The 16,202-nt window shown below is 54.8% G+C and overlaps 2 long non-coding RNA genes across 3 annotated transcripts; both read right to left on the bottom strand.

Moving 5' to 3' along the window:
- Positions 1 to 3,794: 3,794 nt before the first annotated feature.
- On the bottom strand, positions 3,795 to 6,396 carry LOC131486153 (uncharacterized). Of its 2 annotated transcripts, none has more exons than XR_009249201.1 (3): positions 6,275 to 6,396; positions 4,746 to 5,033; positions 3,795 to 3,967 (listed from the first exon to the last, which is right to left on the bottom strand). It is a non-coding gene; the product is annotated as an uncharacterized LOC131486153 (long non-coding RNA). The 2 variants fall into 2 exon arrangements; XR_009249202.1 differs by having other exon boundaries at positions 4,746 to 4,885.
- A 1,981-nt stretch (positions 6,397 to 8,377) lies between these two features.
- Positions 8,378 to 13,030, bottom strand: LOC131484337 (uncharacterized). Its single transcript, XR_009248172.1, has 3 exons — positions 12,777 to 13,030; positions 11,302 to 11,397; positions 8,378 to 8,934 (listed from the first exon to the last, which is right to left on the bottom strand). It is a non-coding gene; the product is annotated as an uncharacterized LOC131484337 (long non-coding RNA).
- Between the last annotated feature and the right edge of the window lie 3,172 nt (positions 13,031 to 16,202).

The raw sequence follows: 16,202 nt of genomic DNA, 5'->3' as shown, positions 1-16,202 counted from the left end.
CAGCCCCATCTGCTCTTTCTGCCACCTGCTCCCTGCAGGGCTCTGCCCACAGGCTGCGGGGCCAGAGCTGCCACCCTCCTGGGCAGATGCTGGGGCGGGAGTGACAAAGGGCACCATCCAGCTCCGCTGGGAGGTCCCTCTCACCCCTGCTGCCGCCGACGGGGCCATAAATCAAAGAGGGAAATGTCAGAAGGAAAAGAAAAAAGGCAGAGCAATCATGCTCCCCCGGGCTGGCGAGTAGTAACACTCATGGAGTATCGAGATCAACAAGGACTTCACAGGGGGACGGGCAAGGCTCAGACCCAGGGCAGTGTGGGAACCAGATGCCTCAGAGCTGGATCAGCAGGTGCGAAGGGGTGGAGGGGGCCTGGGACCGCCAGGTACTGGGCCGAGTCGGAGGAATAAGGCACCGGGGCTCCGGGTAGGGTGATAGAACCGTGCTTCTCAGATTTCCCCGCACACACTGGTCACTGGGACGCTTATTGAAATGCACACCCTGGTCCAGCCAGTCCGAGGCAGGGACCTCAGCCTTCGCATTTCTAACAAGCCTCCAGATCTGCTGCTACTCGCCTGGGGCTGCACCTTGAGTCCCACCAGTGTGCTGAGACGTCCCACACTCTGGGTTTGAACTTGGATCTGCCCTTAATTAGCTGCGAGGGGGCAAGTGAGTCCCCACTCACCCTGCCTTAGTTTCCTCACCTATAAAATGGGGGTGATGATAGTACCAACTGCAAGGAGGTGGTCGCGGGGGTTAAAGAGTGAATCTATGGTAATATACGTAAAAGCACTTGGATGGTGCTTGGTGAGCGTATTAGTCTAAAGTGCTGGGCTGGACATGTGCTTTTCGCTGAGGGTAATGGGCTGCCGGCGAGTTTTAAGTGGGGGAGTGGCCTAACGACATCTTGTTGTTAAAAGGCTTTCTCTGGGTAGTGCTGGGAAATGTGTGGGAGGTGGAGGGCAGGGCTGAATCAGGAGGGGGTGGGTTTGCGAGGGGAGGCAGTGAGCCCGGAACACAGCAGGATGGAAGGAGAGAGGGGCCGGATGACATTTCTGAGTAGAGCTAAGTAGAGCGGGCCCAGGAAGGCCTGGAGTCAGCCTGAGGCTGTCCCGCAGCTGTGCACCCCGCGGGGAAGGTTCTGGGCCAGGCCGGTGGCAGCCACCCTGCTGGGCTGCTGCTTGGCTGTCCTGACGTGCCCCGGCCCAGGACAGACCAGCTCACGGCTTGCCCTCCTCAGCCTCACAGGTTCTCAGGCCCCCAGCTCAGCTCCCCGGCCAAGGGGCTCAACTCAGCTTCCTCTGAGGGGCATTGGCGAGAAGGTATGTGTGCCTGTGAGTGTGTGGGGCTGTGTGCCTGTGGTTGGGGAGAGGAGAGAAGAAAAGGCCGTTGAGTTCCTCAGGTCGAGAGACTAGAAGGAAAGAATTAGGAACATCAGTTCTATCCATGAAGGGATGTAATGAATGACCTTATTCTTTAAAGATTTCCCAAGTCCTGGAGCGCCTGGGTGGCTCAGTCCATTAAGCGTGCGACTTCGGCTCAGGTCATGATCCTACGTCTCATGGGTTGGAGCCCCGCGTCGGGCTCTGTGCTGATGGCTCAGAGCCTGGGGTCTGCTTCGGATTCTGTGTTTCCCCCTCTCTCTGTCCCTCCCCTGCTTATTCTCTGTCTCTCAATAATAAACAAACGTTAAAAAAAATTTTTTTTTAATTTCCCAAGTGCCTACTATGCACTTCACTCACACACAAACAAAGCTTTGACCCTGCCCTCCCAGATCCCAGGGGAGGGTAAGGAGACCACACACACACACACACACACGCACGCACACATAACAAAGTTCCACAGAACGTGGATCCTCAGATCTCCCTGTACCTGGGAATCCCCTGGGATCCTGTTAAAATGCAGATTCTGGTTCAGTAGGTCTGGGTGGGTCTTGAGTCTGCATTTCTTTTTTTTTTTTTAAGTTTTTTTATTTGGGGGGGGAGGAGGGGCAGAGAGAGGGAAAGAGAGAATCCGAAGCAGGATCTTCGATAAGCGCAGAACCCGATGCGGGGCTCGAACCCACAAACCATGAGGCCATGACCTGAGCCAAAGTCGGGTGCTGCACCGACTGAACTACCCAGGTACCCCAAAGAAGACTTAATTTCTAGAAGATTCCTTCCCCTTCTGCTCGTGTGGACTTTGAGCCAAGGGAACCCAGTTCACAAAGCAAGCTCATTGTATGGAAAATGGCACAGTATCCTTCTTTGGAGGGGTGCACTTACCCACCCTGAGAGGACCCGCTATACGTATGTCCCCCTCCCTCAGGTCCCCATCAAGGTGGGGACAGTCACAGAGACCTTTGCACACTGCTCCCACCTGCTGGAGAGGAAAGCCACTGTGCAAGTGGGAACAGTCCCTTTCTTCAGAAAATGCTTCCTTTGCAGGGCGCCTGGGTGGCTCAGTCGGTTCAGTGACCGACTCTCGATTCCAACGCAGGTCATGATGTCACGGTTCATGAGTTTGAGCCCCACATCAGACTCAGAGCTAAGAGCTCGGAACCTGCTTGGGATTGTTTCTCTCTCTCTGTCTCTCCCCCTCTTGCTCTGTCTCTGTCTCAAAATAAATAAATAAACTTTTAAAAGAAAGAAAGAAAATGCCTCCTTTGCTGCTTCAGTTGCGGTGAGGGCCTCCACCCCCCAGTGCCTCCCCAGTCCCTGGGATGATTTCCTAAATGACGGACTGTTTGTGGCAGAAGAGCCGAAGACGGACATTGCATCCCGGGGATTTCTTAACCATCTGTTACCAGGTTACTTCTTGGACTAGAGAACGTGGGGAAGACACTGACTCTCTCACCAGCCCCAGAATCGTGGCGCTCGGGGGGCACGTCCAACTACCTCTGTTCAGCACGCCCCCCGCTCAACATTTCCCTCATCGTTGGCATTTCTCCACGAAGTAAACTATTTGATAATTACCAACCACGCCTCAGAGCACCGCGCGGTGGGATGTTCTCCAGTTATGCTTACCAACGACAGGTGCGGAAATTAGGTGGCATTATGGAAAATGTTTAGCATCTGTCAAGCAAATAACGCGATATGCAAAGCGAAATCACTGTGTAAACACGCCTATGGAAGGAAAAAAGAGGAAAGATACTAGACAGGGTAGCATCGGCTCTATTGGGGCGGCACCCCAGGCAGAATTCTGGAAGGGCGCTGCCCGGCGGTTTCACCTGCTCTGGACACCATGACCTTGACTCCAGCTCTCGGGAAGAACCAGCCCCTGAAGAGATCTACCTGTAGCCACATCTGCAGAGGAGTCACACGGAACGACTGAATCCAAGCTCCGGAAGGAGGCGTAGGTAGGGTTGACTGACGCACCAGTTACCCTGGCCGTGAAGATACACGACACACCAAGAAGATATAATGCAGCTAATTTTGTCATTAATCCCTGCTTTTCCCTTCGGAACAACTAAGGACAACTGTGGCCAGTGCGGTGAAGCAGGCATTTGCTGTTCTGTCTCCAGCCTGGTCTTACCTCCCACGTGTAGCCGATCCCTTCTGCGGGTTTCATTTTCCTTCTGTCATGGGCCCAGACAGCCCCTAAGATCCTTTTTGCGTGAGTTAGGGAAGGACGCCCCTCTGGACGGCCCAGCGGCACAGAGCGTGGTGAGGGGAAGGCAGGCCGGATTCTAGCCCCCGCTGGCCAACGCCGCGTGACGCACCCTGGGGGGCTGGCACGGTGGGGGACCCTTTAGTCACATTTTCCGTAAGGCTGTATCACTTTTTATCGCGTGAATTAATATTGACGGAATCAAACAAAGTACTAGAGAAACACCTTTTATGGGTAGGCTTGCTCAACCAGAAAGAAATCTACTGAACTATACCGATGTTGTCTGAAGCCAGTCTTCCTAGGACCAAATCCCGGCTCGGTCGCTTATGAGCGCGGTAGTCTCGGGGGAGGTTAGTAAACTTCTTGGTGCCTCAGATCCCTCATCTGTAACATAGGGATAATAATAGCGAAAACTTCCAAGGGCTGTTGTGGGGACTAAATGAACTAATATGCGTAAAGCTCTTGAAACAGCTCCCAGAACATGGCGGATGCCGTGAACGTATCACCTCTTGCTACCGCTGACCGGACGAAGAAGAGAAGCTTGGTCAAGTGCCTGGTTCAAATCCAGACTCCTCCTCTCTTCAGCCTTCCCTGGTTTCTTCACCGAGAAGCAATTCCCGTGTCTTTTGGGTTTCTTTCACACATTTTCTGGTGTCTCTCTCACAACGGCTGGGACAGTGTCCCTCACTCTGTGGCTCTGTCTGGCAGCTCTGTGTACCTGCCCCGATAGGAGGGTACCTGGGGGGCAGGAACCACATCGTCCATCTTTGGACCAGTGCAATGGCTGGTATGCAGCCAGAGCTCAGTCTAGGACTGTTGGTGTCAGTGACTGCACGACCGAGGGCACGCTTCCCTGTCCCCACCACCCACCCCCACCCGGTACCAGTAGGTCCTCAAGAATTTTATTTGAACTGGACTGACTTTATTCTGGAAGTTTGTGGCTAGACATCCTTACTGATTCGGTGTCACGGAGACCCTTGAAGGATAAGGGCTTTTTCTCCCGAATCCTGAAGGCTAAGTGGTCCTTCCTGCCCTCCCAGGTCGACTGAATGCCTGGCAGAGATGTGCTCAGGGATGCTCCACCCACCCCAAGAGGTTCCCAAGTAGTTGGCAGAGACGTTTCGCATTCAGATTACACACTGCCGGGATACCCACTGCCTACCTTTCTGGAAACGTCTAGGGTTTCTCTCTGGTCCATTGTTCTCCCCGGTGATCATTGTAGAAACCCATTCTTTTGTCTTCGGCAATAACAACCCAATTCCCAGGACTCCAGATGGAAAATAACAGCCTTGATGTCCAGACCTTTGTGCGGGGGGGGGGGGGGGGGGGGAGCCAGACAGAATCATCCCGGCTGTGGGGGTTCTGCCCGCGCCAGACCGAATGCGTCGAGCCCAAATGACTCCTTGAGGCTTCGTTAGAATTCACAACGGCCCCATCCTCACAGTTGTCTCTGAGCGGGAAGGCGGGGAAACAATAAGGCAGATTGTGCCCTGTGTGCAAGCAGTGAACCTGGACACCACTGAGTTAATTACAGCCGACGAGTCCAATGTCTGGGAGCCCCCAGGAAGTGCTCCCTGGGGCTCCCCCAGAGGAGCTCAGATGTGTTCCACTCCATTGTGCAAACAAAATTAACTCTGCTGACCAAAGGCCTTTCTGGCCAAGATAAAGATGGATTTCTATCAGTCACCAAGGGCCCCTTGCCTGGGTGCGAGGGGCTCAGATGGTTTTAGTGCAACGTCTGACCGGAGGTTTCGGGGAGCAGACGGCCCATGGCGGTGTGTGTAATAAGCATCAGGGCTTTCTCCGGTGGCTCGGAGACTAAGCTCATTATCCAAGGAACAAATGGAATATGAAGGCTGCCTCAGTGCTGCCAGGGCCCATTAAGAAATGTGCTGTGAAACAAAGTGAGTACATGGGGCCGTGGTGCGGAGCAGAAATCTGGAAGCAGAGACGACAGAGGGAAGGCTGGCTTTCCACCCTCAGCACCTGCTAAGTGGCTCGCTCTGCGATATTCCGCAAGCCCACACTCCCGCCACCCGCCTTTCGCGTCACCCGGTGCCCAGCCCGAAAACCAAGCGCCTTGCCGACAGAATTTCCAAAGGGCCCCCCCGCCGACCCCCGTCGCACAGAATCATTCTCATTGAGAAGCAAGAGATCGGTGCCTTGTGTTCTCCAACTCCTGACCAGAATAAACGTCCAGTTGTTTTCTGTGGACCTCACCATTATTCCTTAAACAAGCAAGAACCAGTTGACATCTTTCTTTCTTAATTCACGTACCTCAAATCGGATTAACATTATCTTATGACCCCCTTATCGATGCTGACTCTTCGGAACATTCTCTTCCCTCCTGGGTTCTCTCTCCCAAAGCCAGAAGGCTTGGAGTCAGAACCTCCCCGTTCCCCTCCACTGGTTTTCCATCCTGGCTGCACACGAGGGTCCCCTCCAGGGCAATTTTGAGAATTACCGCCCCCCCCTGCACCACCCCAGACCAACTCAGAAGAACTGAGAGTCGGGCCTGGGCCTCGAACCCCATTAGAGGGATTCTCTACTCCTCCTAACTTACCCCCTCGGCTTTTCTCAGCTCTGCGTCCCCTGCCTCCCACCCTGGCCACCTCCTTCAGACCACTTGCATTTGTCACCCAGCGATGACACTCTAACTGGTCCTCCCCCGCCCCCGCCCCCCAGACATACCTTCTGGCTTTCCTGAATTTACTGCCAGGATGATTTGTCTCAAATGGCTCACAGATCTTGTCACTGCCTCTCCCCATTTTCTAGGCATCCACTATGACCGGGCACTGTTCTAGGTCTATAGAACCGTGTGTCTAGAGAATTAGTCTCTGCTCTCGTGGAGATTATAGTCCTATTTGCCCAGGGGAAATGTTAACTATCAAACTATGCCCGTAATTGTTTCATAACAGCTGTGACTCATACCTGGAGGAAGTAAGAGGTAACATGAGAATATCTCCCCTGCTGAAAATTTCCCGGTGGTTCCTGGAGCCCCAGGACTCCTGGCTGATGGTTAAAGTTCAACTGTCCCCACTGTCACTGTGTGCCTTAAGGGCCATCTCACCAAACAAGTCCTTCGAGTACACAGTGTTCTCAGGTCTCCAGCCTTACTCTGCTGCCTGGACTTCTTTCCTTTCCTTCACCTACCTCTCCTCTAACTCAGATGCCACTGCCTCCAAGAAGCCTTCCCTGATAAACCCAGCATAGATTAGGTGTCTCTGTTCCGTGCTCCCAGATCTCCTTCTGCCTTCCATTGTCATTGTGCTTTTGCTATCATGGCATGGATGTCTGTTATGCTTAGGCATATGCCGTGGCCCCGACCCCCAACTGGACTGGGAATGCCCCAGAACAGGACAGAGTCTTTTAACCATAAGTGAATGAATGCAAAATAAAGCTAACCGAGTCTGGTTGGTGGGAGAACACTGAGAAAACTTAGGGAAAGGAAAGGACTTATTTATTTATTTACTTATTTATCTTTGAGACTTTACTAAAATTCTAGTGATTGAGAGAATAAGCCTCCTGGCTCCTGCCTCTAATAGGAATGCTATCTAGGGCTGAACCCCTGACAGGCTCTTACCAGGATATGGAGAAGTTAACACAGCAGAAGAGAGCAGAATTTGTAATCTAATATTTGGGACTGATCTCATCCTCCTACAAGTTGTATTTATGAGAAGTAAATAGGGTTATTGAAAATCACATCCAATCCAAGTACTTTGGAAGTCTTGCTCCCTGGTGTCAGAGCCCTGTTGATGGAAAGAAAGCCCTAGAACAAGAGTCAGTCAGTCCTCCTAGACTCACAAACTCTATCATGCAGGTAATGACCGTCAGTGCTAAACAAACGCTAAACGTCATTCGTGAAATTCCATCCTAAAGCAAATAAGTGAGCACGCTTCTTTTTTTTAAGAGTTTATTTATTTTGAGAGCCAGAGCACGAGTGGGGGAGGGGCAGAGAGAGAAGGGAGAGAGAGAGAGAGAGAGAAAGAGAAAGAGAGAGAGAGAGAGAGAGACACGGAGGGGAATTCCAGGCAGGCTCTGCACACGAACCGCGAGATCGTGACCTGAGCCGAAGTCAGACGCTTAACCGACTGAGCCACCCAGGAGCCCCAGTGAGCCACTCCTTTTACAAAATACCCAGGTGTGGGGTAGTTGCTGCTTACAGCTGGGAACACCTGTTGCCTTAAGCATCTGGCCGGTAAATCACCGAGTCCCTGGTTTTGCCTCTTGGAGTCACACCTGAGATGCTGGGGGCAAAATTAGCCTTTCCTAAGAACAGCCGGTGGAGGCCTGTCCTGCAAGGAGCCAAGGGCAGCTGGGGGCTCAACGTGGACGCCGCACCTCAGTGGCCAGAGAGGGTGCGGGCAGGCGGTCACGCTGACGGGGGACGTAGTGGCCCGCTCACCCCTCTGCTCCCACATGAATCCCAGGCCCACCCGGGACCCTCTGTATCATGCAGATACCCCGGACTCAACGAAGTCGGTGGCAAAGCACGGTTTCTTTGCATTGATGAGTCCGCGGATAATGTGCTGCACCTCAAACCTCGGTTGTTTTTACGTTACCTGCAGCTGTGAGTCGGCTTCTGGGATTCCCCCCCTGCTTCACTCCGCCAGCGGCAGGGGAGAGAAAGCCAGCCAGATGACACGTGCCTGGGTTCAAGTCCCCGCCCCTCGTGTACCAGCCTGGGCTCCTGTCCAAATCCCGTCCCTCCCTCTGCGGTCCCTTTCTCTCCTGTCCAGGGGGCCGACACCATCCCTGGCCCCAAGGAATTCTGACGAGGTCCTAAAGAAGCTGGCATCTATGGGCCAAAAGGGATATGAGCCGCGTGGCCCGTCCGAGGTCACAGGGGCTACCAGAAGGACACAGGATATCCAAGGAGAGCCACTGAGTGAAGGGCTTTAAGCCTTGGCCCGCGTCCGGCTGAAGAACGTTAAATGGGGTCACAATGGAAAAGGCACATTTGGGGGACCTGGCTCCACCTCTCCGCAGGAGGCTGCTCCTTGGCCACGGGTAAACAGTTGGGCCTCAGTTTCCTCATCTGTGATATGGAGACAATAATAATACTTCCTGGGGCCACTTCCAAGTGAAATGAGGGCATGGGTATGGAATGCCGCCCTCTGGGGGCAGCGTGCAGACGTCCTGTCTTTCTGTCTGTCCCAGAGAGACCCACGAGGTGGGGCAGCCTGGGGCCGAGGTGGGAGGCTTGACCTCCGCCTGCCACCACACAAACTTCGTGGTGGTCGTCTTCTTGGAGATTCTGCTGCCCTCCCAGGTGGCTGCTTCCAGTCTATTTCTCATTTGACTGATTCAGGAGATGCTGAGAACTGGTCGCCACAGTTTCTTTCTTTTCTCTGGACACAGAACAAATTAACTGGGTTTGGGAATCGGCCTTTTCGTTATGTCCCCGGGGGGTGAGAAAGAACAAGGCAGAGGCAGCATTTGGAAAGCCTCTGACTTTCCAAGTCAGACGGTCCTCTGTCCTCCCACCCCCTCTGCCCCTCACCTGCTCGTTCTCAAGTAAATACACTTAAAAAATAAAAGAAAACGGCGTACACCCTTGATCCACATTTTCCCCCAGAGCCTGAGCCAAAACGCGCTTCCTGACACTCCGTGCACAGATGTCACATAGGGCAAAGGCAGGAGTGAAAACCTCTTCCGGTTGAGGTTATCAAAGAGAGCTTCCTGGAGGAAGAGATATGTGGAACAGTTCCTGAAGGTTGTATAGGACTTCAGCAGCTAGACATATATGAGACCACAGGGAGGAGTGGACAATGTGTGCAGCTGAGAAAGGCACCTAGAAGAGGCAGTGAATGCACCCATTTTCAGGAATTACACGTAGGGGCGCCTGGGTGGTTTAGTCGGTTGAGCGTCCGACTTTGGCTCTGGTCACGATCTCACGGTTTGTGGGTACGAGTCCCACATGGGGCTCTGCACTATCAGCATGGAGCCTGCTCGGGACTCTCTCTCTCCCTCTCTCTGCCCCTCCTCCCCTCCCCTCCCCTCCTCTCCTCTCCTTTCTCCGTCCTCCTTCCTGCTTGCCTGTGCACTGGCACTTTGAGCTAACCGCTTTCTCAGGGCACAGCCCCTGCGGCCTCTGAGAAGTTCCTGGGGCCCAGTGGGGGCAGTGGCTTCACAGAGGGGCCAGGTTTCCTCAGCTGGAACCCCCCCCCCCCCGGAACGGGGACATCTGTCAGTGCCGGTGTCGATGATGCAGATCCACCATTAGCTGTTTGCCCTGTGAAACACACAGGCGGGGCGGGCAGGGTGGGTTTGACCTCGACCATGACCAAGGGCTCAGGGAGGGACAGCAGGTCCTAGTATGGAGGAGCCACAGAGCTGAATACAGACTGGGCCCCTCCACTTTCTCCCAGTACAGGGATTCCTGGAGGGCGCCTATACTCTGAGGGACCCCGGGGGACGATGGGGTCATGGACGCGAGCACCACCGAGAAAGGGCAAGACCCCTGCTTGCTAGGCAGGTGGGGGGTTCAAAGTGTGGAGACTGCCTGAGCCCCACCCCTGCTGAGAAGCCCGGCTCCAGAAAACCTGGTGAGGGCGAGCCTGGGGCGAGAAGGGCTGATGTGGGAAAGGCTCACATACTGCGAGGGCCCCGACAGGACACCGAGGGCAGCCCACAAAGCTGTAGGGAGGCATTCGCGATTGGGAAGAGTGGACAGAGGTGTCCCAAGGCAGAGCAGCCTGCCCCGCGGGTCCTGGCTCTCCGTCAGCCGAGGTGATCAAGCGTAGGCCTGGGTGCCCACTCAGCAGGGAGGCAGCGAAACCCCAGCCCCGGGCGGGCACCGAAGAGCTCGGAGTGTGGTCCCCGGACCAGCAGCTCGGGCATCCGCATTGCTGGTCAGCCTTGCAGCGTCTGGGCCCTACCCCGGCCTTCTGCATCGCGATCTGCACGTTTAACGAGCCCCCAGGTGATCTGGGCGCTCACTGAAGGTCACGGAGCCCGGTCCAGAAATCGCTGAGAGGCCTGCTTCCCTCCGGGGTCTGCTTCTGCTCCTGGCCCTGCTTGCAGGGGGCGGGCCTAGCGGGGATGGTGCTTCCCAGCTACCCGTGCACAGAGCAGGGAGCTCACCCTGGCCCCCAGCCGGCTCCTCTCCCGCAGCTTCCTGGAGGCCTGAGCTCGGTCCTCTCCTCTCCCCTCACTCTCTCCTTACTGGGAGCTGAGTGTGAACAGGTGTGTAATTGGACAGGTAACCGCAAAGGTAAAGAATGGAAGCCAGCTGTGGATGGGCGAATTGGGAAATACCAGGAAGGTTCACAAATTTGGCATCCGGGGGCCCTCGGGACCTGCTGAGGGCTGGGTGTGGCGGGGGTCCAGGTTTCCTGGAGATTTCCCGGGATTTCAGGGAGCCAGCCCAAACCTCGGGCAGATAACTCAGCAGTGCGCAAACCGAATTTGCTGAGCCCCTCGGCAGGCAGAGTCGGTTCTCGGGGCTCGCCAGCTGGGGGCAGCACTGAGCAATGAGGCACGTGTGTGTGTGTGTGTGTGTGTGTGTGTGTGTGTGCGCGCGCGCGCACACACACACACAAGAGAAGGCCATGGTTGATAAGAGCCAGGAGGGAGGCAGAGGAGGTCCCTGGGCATTGACACCACAGCTCTGTGCTGCCATAGGCAGAAAACCTCTTGCTTTGATAAACTGGTGACAGAGTAGTTACCTTTCATATCCACACTGTATCCGTTTCATGGTACCACAAACCACAGACTTGTGTTGTCTCCCATGTCCGGAGGCTGGAAGTTCAAGTCCCACTCTTCACCCTCCCATGGTGTTCTCCCTGAGTGCGTGTCCCTGCCCAAATTTCCTGTTCATACAAGGACACCAGTCAGATTGGCATAGGGCCCGTGTCCTCACATGGTCTTTCCTTGGCACACCCTTTCCCTTCCCAGTGGGTCACTCTTGTGTGTCCTTATCTCTTAGAAGGACACTAGTCGATTGGATTCAGACACATCCTGAGGCCTCATTTGAATTGAATCATCCCTTAAATCATCCCTGTCTCCAAAGACAGTCGCCTTCTGTGGTGCTGGGATTAGGGCTCCAACATGCACATTTTGGGGCACAATTCAGCTCATAACAAACTTTAACGTATCTTTTGGCGGTGGGGGCAGGGGATACAGTTCAACCCCTAACACACGCCTTGTGGCATAGTTTCTTTTTTCCTTCCGGCCTCGAACGTTTTTTCTCAGCTCCCACTCTGTGTCAGGCACTGTTTCAGGGGCTGGGATAGAAAGAGAAGCCAGGAACCAAAGCTCGGTCCTTCTGGGAGCCCCCAGGCTACAGGGGGAGGCACGCCAGTCCTGATAACTGTCAATAGAGGCCCCAGTGTAGGGGCTTCAAGAGCCAGGAAGGGGCCAAATAGGCTCTGCCGGGGGAGGGGAGGAAGGCTGGAGTGGGCGCCTTCCAGACAGGGGCTGTACCTACAGATGCTCACAAGACCACGGTGCATTCCGGAAGCCACAGGTGGTGATGTGACCAGGGAACAGGGTGACTGTGGGACAATGGGTTCCGGGCAGGTCCAGCTTCAGGGATTTAAAGCATAAATGTGGGGAGTTGGTAGGATGATGGACATTGGAGTGAGTTGGTCAGATGTGACAGGGGATCGATGAGGGAAGGAAGGAAGGAAGGAAGGAAGGAAGGAAGGAAGGAAGGAAGGAAGGAGTGAATCCATTAGTCTGGTTCGTATGCCATGCTACACATTATAGATGATTCAGAACAACTAAAAAGCAACATCTAATCTCCCAGAGGCCAGAAAGGTCAAATACTGTGTCCAAAGCCACCTCGCTAGGTAGTGGCAGAACCAAAATATGAAACCGTATCTAGGGACCCTAAAGCCAGCCCTCCGACGCTATGCCACCTACACCTTCTTATTTTCCACCTGATTCATTCAAGAAAAGCCATTGCACAAGAAGGCTTTGTCCTGGAATCCCAACAGCTTCCCTGCTCACGCAGGTAGGGGTGGGGGTGGGGGGGGGTCCGGGAAGTGAGTGGGAGGCTCCTTCACCCAAAGCAGCGCCCCTTCCCCCCCACCCCTGCGTTTCCTGGCCTGGCCACGGCTCTAAACCAGAGCCGCTCCCCTGCCTCGGCTGTGCTTCTAAATTGTGCCAAAGGCCTTTCTCTGGGGCCTTTTCAGGCTCTTATTGCAACCATCCATCATCAGCTTTCCTTCCTCCCTCCAGCACTCACCCCTTCCGAAGGAGCCCCTCCTGTCATCATCCTCAGGGAGGCCCAGCAGGGCTGAGCCCCTGCTCGATGCTTCCTTGGCCTGGACGGTGTCTCTGATGGGTTCTTCCCGACGAAAGCATCTCTCCTGGCTCAGAAACCTGCCACTTTCCCTCTAGGACCCTGCCCTAGTCTCCAGTCCCATGGCTGTCTTTCTCTGAGCAGAGTGCACGGGGCGTGACCAAGCGCCTCCACCGCGCTCCTGGCCCCCCCCCTGGCCATGCTTCCTTCTTTCCCAGCTGCTTCTTCCATCCGGAACCCCCATAACTTCCTGTCTCCCCACCCCTTCTTCCTTCAGCCTCCATGCGTGGCTGGCATCTAGCAGAGGAAAGGGGTTCGTGTTTGTGCTACTTACACCTCATGTAGGTCTGTGCCTACGTGTGTGTGCGTGTGTGTGCACACAGTAGGGGTAAAGAGTGAATGCTTATTGAGCACCTACTCTGTGCGTGTGTGTGTGTACACACAAGCTGTAAAGAGTGTCGGTGTTTAGTGAGCACCTACTATGCACCAGGTGCCCTGTGAGGCCCTTTGCCCCATGTGTGCCGGGGGTGGGGGTGGGGCCAGGTTCTAGCTTCAGGCAAAAGGGTACACCCGCTATGCTCCGAGCACACTTCAGGGACTAGAGGGACTGAGGAGCCCCCTGGATCCTGAGGGAGAATCCAGCCAGGCGGGCAGGCTGGGCCTGAAACAGAACCGTCTTTGGGGAGAACGGAGCGATTCTGAGCCTGAGTCTGGGACAGCCGTTCAGCATTTCCTCCAGCCCAGCCTTTGTGGGCTCAGGTCTGAATCCCAAGGAGATAGTGACCGTGAGGAGGACCCAAATGTGCCAGGGTCACTAACAGTCACATAGGGCCCAAGCCGGTATTGCTGTGGTCCCTACTAGAATGCCAAAGGGGGGAGGCAGGGACACTGGCCACAGCACAACTCCCACCAGTAGCAAACAGCATCCAGAGGGGGGTGGAACCGAGCAGGGGAAGGGTCCAGATATGAGCCTCGGAGACAGGGAGCAGACCCTGCATACCACAGAGACGGAGGAAGGCCTCCTGACAGCATATATCACTGTGGGCAACCAAGCAGGGGCAACGGGGCCCCTGGAAGATGAGGGTAGGGGCCCTCTTACGAGAGTCAGGCAAGTGTGGATTAGCGGGGGGGTGGGGGTGGTGCACAGCTAGCCCAAGTGCCCAATGGTTCGTTTCCACAGCAGACCCAGGAAATAGGCACCTTCCTTTTTGCTGAGGCCAAGAGAGCTCGGGTGCCCTGTGTGAGGTCACTGGTCTGATAGGAGGTCTAGCTGGGATTTGAACACTCTGGGGGCTATAAAGAGGGTAGGAAGGAGAGAGGCCTGCCTCGGACGGTCTGGAGTGTAAGCCAGGATGACTTTTAAAAAACAATGTCCCGGGGTGCCCGGGCGGCTCGGTCAGAGAAGCATCCGACTCTTGGTTTTGGCTCCCTTCACAATCTCCTAGTTCATGAGTTCAAGCCCTTGGGAGTTAGAGCCCTGCGTCAGGCTTTTCCCTGATGGCACCGAGAGTCTCTCTCTCCCTCCTTCTCTGTCCTCAGAGCTCATGCTCTCTCTCTCTCATAAATAAATAAGCTTAAAAAAAAAAAAAAAAAAAGACAATGTCCGACTCCTTCCTGACATGTGGCCTGCAGGGTGACTTCCTTCCGTGGAGTTCAGGATGGAGGGAGGAAAGAGTAAGTTGACACTTGGATTCACACTCAATCCAGGGTGCAGCAGGTTAAGGGGTGGCTCCCAATAGGTCCAGGTCCTAAGCCCCAGGACCTGTGAACGTGACCTTATCGGGAGATGGGGTCTTCGCGAAGGTAATTAAGTTAAGGATCGTGAGACGAGGTCATCTTGGATTTGGGGTGACTGGTGTCCTCCTAAGAGAAAGGAGAAGGAGGTCTGAGACATAGAGACAAAGAGGAAAAAGGCCACGTGAAGACAGAACAGAGATTGGCGTGACACAGCCAGAAGCCAATGACCCCCGGGAGCCACCAGGAGCTGGGAGAGACAAAGAAGGGTTCTCCCCTGGGGGTGCTGGAGGGAGCACTGTCCGGCTACCAGCTACATTGCAGACTTCTGGCCCCCAAAGCACTAGGAGAAAGTACTTCTAGCGTTTCAAGCAACCGTGTTTGTGGGATTCTGTTACCGCAGCCACAGGAAACTAATGATACACAGGGCAGAGGTCCTTGCCCCGGGCCCGCCTAGCTTCTGGGTGCCTCCTTCCGCTTACGGCCGCTCTGCTCCCTGAGACCTCAGAAACCGCGCCCCTGAGCTGAGAGTTCCTCTCGGGGATTCCAAGCCCTGCCAAGCAGAGGTTAGGGCCCCTCGGGCCCCCCCACCAGCCCAGAGACGGCTCCCAGAGGGGGAGACACGGTGGTGAGCAGCCCAGACCTCAGATGCCACATCACCGTCACTCTCTCTGCAGCTGGGCCTAGAAGAACCACGGCATTTGAGGAGCGGCTGCTGAGGATTTGCTGTTAGTCCCATCCGCGTGGACGGACACGGATTTTGCTGTGTCTCTTTTGGTCCTTTCCCCTTTTTTCCAGTCCCAGGAACGGCTCATCCTTCAAGGTCACCTCGAAACCACTTCCTTTGTGAAAACTTACTTGACCCCCTTCCCCTGTCCCAGGCAGAATGGGACCCCCAGCACTTTCCGCCTCTGTCCCTGGCACCTTCCTGGTGCCTGCTCGGCATTCATCTGCTGTGTCCCTAGCGCGGGTGACAGAGTTCGGGGATGATGAGTCAGGCTCCCCAGTCCTCTTGGGTGATGCTCCTGAAGACAGGATCAGGACTCGTGCACCTGGACCTCAGCCCCTCTCTCTACTCCGTTCACTCACCGAAGGCAAGTTTATTTATGTTATTCATTTTGAGAGAGAGAGGGAGAGAGAAAGAGAGAGAATCCCAAGCAGGCTCCTCACTGACAGCACGGAGCCTGATGCGGGGCTCGAACTCACCACCTGCGAGATCACGACCTGAGCTGAGATCGAGAGTCAGACGCTTCACCGACTGAGCCACCCACATGCCCCCTGCTCACAGAAGGAGAAATGGATGAACGGACATCGAGGAGGTATAATTGACATTCAATAAACCGCATATAGTTCGAGTAGACAATTTGAGGAGTTTGACAAACGTAGTATATGTCCATGAATCCATCACCACCAAAATTTCCTTGTGCCTCTCGGCCCCCGGGGCCGCCACAGACCCCTCCAACTCCAGGCAGCCACTGATCTTTCTGTCACTATAGACGAGTTTGCATTTGCTAGAATTTTATATAAATGGAATCATGCGGCATGTTTTCCTTTTTTGTCTGGCGACGTTCAGGTGATGTTTAGCTTTTTAAGGAACTGACAGATTCATACCATAAGAGATGCTTAAATACAGAG

The sequence above is a fragment of the Neofelis nebulosa genome, chromosome 9 (assembly GCF_028018385.1).
Source record: "Neofelis nebulosa isolate mNeoNeb1 chromosome 9, mNeoNeb1.pri, whole genome shotgun sequence".
Classification (NCBI taxonomy): domain Eukaryota; kingdom Metazoa; phylum Chordata; class Mammalia; order Carnivora; family Felidae; genus Neofelis; species Neofelis nebulosa.
Note: the sequence above shows the minus strand (reverse complement) of the source record. Positions and strands in the feature narration are given on the sequence as shown.